This window comes from Diceros bicornis, assembly GCF_020826845.1.
Source record: "Diceros bicornis minor isolate mBicDic1 chromosome 30 unlocalized genomic scaffold, mDicBic1.mat.cur SUPER_30_unloc_1, whole genome shotgun sequence".
Classification (NCBI taxonomy): domain Eukaryota; kingdom Metazoa; phylum Chordata; class Mammalia; order Perissodactyla; family Rhinocerotidae; genus Diceros; species Diceros bicornis.
The window spans coordinates 3541075-3545968 of record NW_026690899.1 but is presented as its reverse complement, the minus strand read 5'-3'; positions in this window follow the sequence as shown (position 1 = coordinate 3545968).

Below are 4894 nucleotides of genomic sequence, written 5' to 3'. Positions count from 1 at the left end.
TTTTTCAGTTAGTGTTGTATTTAGGGTTAGGGTTCAGTTTAGGCTTAGTATTAGCATGCAGGTTAGTGTTAGTGTTAGGTTTAGAGTTAGGGTTAGGGTTTGAGTTATGGATAGGGTTTGGGTTCGGGGTCGGTTACGGTTAAGGTTAGAATGAACCCTAACCTTGGGCACTTAGACGGCCAGGGCTTCACTACTCCAGAGAAGAGGCTGGGATCTGTCGCCTGAAGGGCACTCCAAGGGTGGCCCCAGATCCTTAGGCCTCCGTCCTGCTGTGGCCAAACTCACTGCCTTGCCATATGCCTGTCTCCGCACTTGTGACTCTACATTGGCTTTCCTCTACTTGGCTGGTGTTGAAAAGTACAGGCGTGGGGTGATGACATGGTTTGGTCATTCCAGGAAGAAATGAGGCCCGGGACGAAGAAGCTGGCTGAGGCTGAGCCTTGACCTCGCACCCCAGTCTGCCTTGGCAGCCAGGGCCAGACTACCCCTTCCAAAGAAGGGAAGCAGGGTGGCGAGCTGATTGGGTGTGAGAGAATAGGAGGGAGACAACAGCTGAAGCCAAGTCAAGAAGGACAACGTTCCTTCTTCACCTGCACGTGGCAGGTGCGAGAAAGCGCCCCAGTTGGTCAGAGACAAGCAGGCTGGTGAAGCGTTCAATGAGGACCCCCGAGGCCCGGTGGCCGTGCCTCCGCCATTGGCCTGACACATTGAACCCAAACCCGTAGGGGTCCCTGAGCAGCCAGAGAAAGATGAGCCCATGAGAGAGGTAGGCAAGGTGGGCAGGTTGAGTCCACATCTCTCCTCAGGTCCCCGAGGGAGAAAGAGAGAGAGAGAAACAGAGAGAGAGAGAGAGAGAGCTCTAAACTATGAATCACTGCCTCCACCACTGGTGCCAACTCACACACCATCCCACTTCCCCCCGCCACCCCCATGTCCGCCCCTGGGCCAGCCCCACCACAGAGAGTTTGGTTCCTTGTCACTTCCATGGTGTCCCTTGGGACCTGATGCCAGAGCAGGGGAAAACTTTCAAAGGTTTCCATGTCCCTATCCATGAGAATGGTCTTCTTCCCCTCTCAAATCTTTAAACCTCACCCCGAACATCCTCCTTTGCCTTGAACTGAGGATAGTACTGAAGAGGAGAACTCTGCCATTGTGTTGAGAGACACAGTTTCCCTTGTTTCTCCCATCTACACATGTTATTAAGCTTGAAATTGGTGTTACAATTAGGCTTAGGGTTATTGTTGGTTAGGGCTAAGGTTAGGGTTAGGGTAAATGTTAGGTTTATGGCCATTGCTAGGGTTAGTGTTAAGGTAAGTGTTAGATTTAGGGCTTGGTAAAGTTTCATGCTTCCTTTTAGATCCAGGGTTAGGGTCAGGTCTAGGACTGGTTTAAGGTTAGGTCCAGGGCAAAGAGTAGGCTTGGTGTTACAATTAGGGTTAGGCTTATTGTTGGTTACGGCTGTTTAGGGTTAGTATTTAGATTAGGGTTATGATTAGGTTTCAGGTTCGGGAAAGTCTTAGCTTTAGCATTAGGTTTCTTGTTAGGGTTAGGTTTAGAGTTAGGGATAGGTTTAGGGTTAGGGTTAAGGTTGAGTTCAGATTATGGTTAGGGTTAGTGTTAGGTTTTAGTTTCGGATTAGGGTTAGGGTTAATATTAGGGTTCAATTTAGGGTTAGAGTTAGGGTTAGGGTTATGGTTGGGTTTGGATTAGTGTTTCGGTTAGGGTTAGTGTTAACATTAGGGTTAGAATTATGGTTAGAGTTCGGTTTAGGGTTAAGGTTAACAATAGGGTTCAGGTTAGGTTAATGTTATTTTTGTGTTAGGGCTAGTGTTCGAGTTAGGGTTAGGGTTTGGTTTCAGGATCAGGTGAGAGTTAAGGTTAGAGTCGGGCTAGGATTAGGGTTATATTTTGGGTTATGGTTCGGGTTAGGGCTGCTGGTAGTGTTAGGGTTAATTTTCCTGCTATGTTTAGAGTTAGGTAAAGTTAGGGTTGTTTTGAGGTTAGAGTTAGGGCTAAGTTTCGGGTTCATGTTCCAGATAGGGTTAGGGTTATGTTTTATTTTTTTTGTTATGGTTAGGATTAGGGTTACTGTTAGGGTTATGTTCACGGTTAGGGTGAGATTAGTGTTTGGTTTAGGGTTAGGGTTAGGGTTTGGGTCTCGATGGAGTTAGGGTTACGGTCACATTAAACTTTGGGTTTGTGTTAGTTTTAGGGAAAGGGTTAAGGTTGGGGTTAGAGTCAAGGTTAGGGTTAGGTTAGGGTTATGGTTAGGATTAGGGTTAGGGTTAGTGTTCACCTTAGGGTTAGGGTTAGTTTTAAGAATAGGGTTGCGTTCTGGTTCGGTTTAGGGCTAGCTTCCCGGTTCATGTTCATGTTACAATTAGGGTTAGGATTAGGTTTACTCTGAGGTTTAGGCTTACGTTTATTGTGAGGTTTGTCTTCGGATTAGGGTTAGGTTTCAGTTTTGGGTCTGGATAAGATTAAGTTTAAGCTTAGCGTCGGATTAGGCTTCGGGTTAGAGTTACTTTTGTGGTCCGGTTTAGGGTTTGGGTTAGGGTTAGGCTTATGCTTGGGGTTAGGTTTAGGGTTAGGGTTGGGTTGGGTTAGGGTTACTGTTAGGGTTCATGTTAGCCTTAGGGTTATGTTTAGTCTTAGAGTTAGTGTTCAGATTAGGGTTAGGGTTAGCTTTCATGTTCGGGTTAGGGTTAGTATTAGCCGTAGGTTTCGGGTTAGTGTCGGTTTTAGGTTATGTTTAGTGTTAGGGATAGGGTTAGGGTTGAGTTTATGGTTAGTATTAGGGTTAGGGTATGGTTTTGGGTTCAAACATGAATTAAAGTTAGGGTTAAGGTCGGGTTAATTTTAGAGTTAGGGTTTGGGTTAAGCTTAGGTTTAGGGGTAGTGTTAGGTTTAGGGTTCAGTTTTGGGTTAGGGTTATGGTTATCATTAAGGTTTGGGTTAGGGTGAGGATTAGGTTGGCTTATGGTTAGGGTTAGGGTTCATGTTAGCGTTAGTGTTAGGGTTAGTTTTAGGTTTAGAATTATTTTTCATATTAGGGTCAGGGTTAGTTTTTGGGTTCAGGTTAGGGTTAGGATTAGCAGTAGGGTTCGTGTTAGGGTAATGGCTAGGTTTCAAGTTAGGGTTGCGTTTGGGTTAGTGTTTGGATTCGGTTGAGTGTTAGGGTTAGTGTTAGAGTCAGGGTTAGGGTTGGGCTTATGCTTAGGATTAGGTTTAGGATTCGGGTTAGGGTTAGGCTTAGGGTTAGGGCTAGGGTTAGGTTTCAGCTTAGGGTTAAGTTTAGAGTGCGGCTTAGTGTTAAGGCTAGTGTTCTAGTTAAGTTTAGGTTTAGTATCATATTTAGGGTTCAGGTACGGGTTACAGTTAACGTTAGGTTTCATGTTAGTGTACAGTTTAGTGTTAGAATTAGGGTTAGGGCTAAGGTTAGGGTTAGGATTGGGTTGGATTAGTGTTAGCATTAGGGTTAGGATTAGGTTTAGGGTTCGGGTTAGGTTTAGATTTAGGGTTCGGGTTCGGGTTAGGGTTAGGGTTACTGCTAGGTTTTGGGTTATGGTTAGGCTTAGAGTTAAGGCTAGGTTTAGGGTTACGATTCGGTTGGCCTAGGGTAAGGGTTAGGGTTTTGGTTAGGCTTATCTTTAGGATTAGTGTTAGGGTTAGGGTTAGGGTTAGGATTGGGATTATGCTTAGGATTAGATTCTGGATTCGGGTTAGAGTTAGGCTTACGGTTAGAGCTAGAGTTAGGGTTCAGCTCAGGGTTAAGTTTAGTGTGCGGCTTAGTGTTACGCCTAGTGTTCTAGTTAGTTTAATGTTAGTATCATGGTTAGGGTTCAGGTTACGGGTTACGGTTAACGATAGGTTTCATGTTAGTGTACAGTTTAGGGTTAGAATTAGGGTTAGGGCTAAGGTTAGCATTAGAATTGGGTTGGATTAGTGTTAGCATTAGGGTTAGGGTTAGGTTTCGGGTTAAGTTTAGGGTTCGTGTTAGGTTTAGAGTTAGTTAGGGTTTGGGTTAAGGTTAGGTTACTGTTAGGGTTTGGTTTATGATTAGGCTTAGAGTTAAGGCTAGGTTTAGTGTTACGGGTGGGTTGGGTTAGGGTAAGGGTTAGTGTTCTGGTTAGGCTTATGGTTAGGATTAGTGTTAGGTTTCAGGATAGTGTTAGGGTGAAGGTTACTCTTAGAGTTAGGGCTGGTGCTCGGGTTAGAGGTTGGTTGGGTTAGGGCTAGGGTTTGGTTTAGGTTTAGGGTTAGCTCTAGGGTTAGAGTAAGTGTTCGGGTTAGGGTTAGATTAGGATTAGAGTTCGGTTTAGTGTTAGTATTGGGTTTGGGTTCAGTTTAGGGTTAGCATTCAGGTTAGTGTTCGGGTTAGGGTTAGGGTATGTGTTAGGCTTAGGGTTATAGTGTGGGTTAGTGTTGTGGTTCGGGTTAGTGTTAGGGTTCATGTTTGGGTTAGAGTTAAGGTTCATGTTCGGGTCAGGGATACATTTCTGGTTAGGGTTTGGGTTAGGTTTAGAATTGGGTTTTGTGTTAGGCTTAGGGTGCGTGTTAATGTTAGTTTTAGGGTTTGCGTTAGGGTTAGGGACAGATTTAGTGTGATGTTTAGGGTTAGGGCCATTGCTAGTGTTAGTGCTAAGGTTAAGATTAGTTCTAGGGCTTGGTCAATTTTTATTGTTCGTTCTAGAGCCAGGGTTAGTGTCAGGTCTAGGACTGATTTTGGGTTATGTCTAGGGCAAGCAGTGGGCTTGGTGTTACTATTAGGGTTAGGGTTATTGTTGGTTAGGGCTAAGGTTAGGGTTAGGGTAGATGTCAGAGTTATGGCCATTGCTAGTGTTAATGCTAAGGTAAGGGTTAGATCTAGGGCTTGGTGAAGGTTTACGTTTCC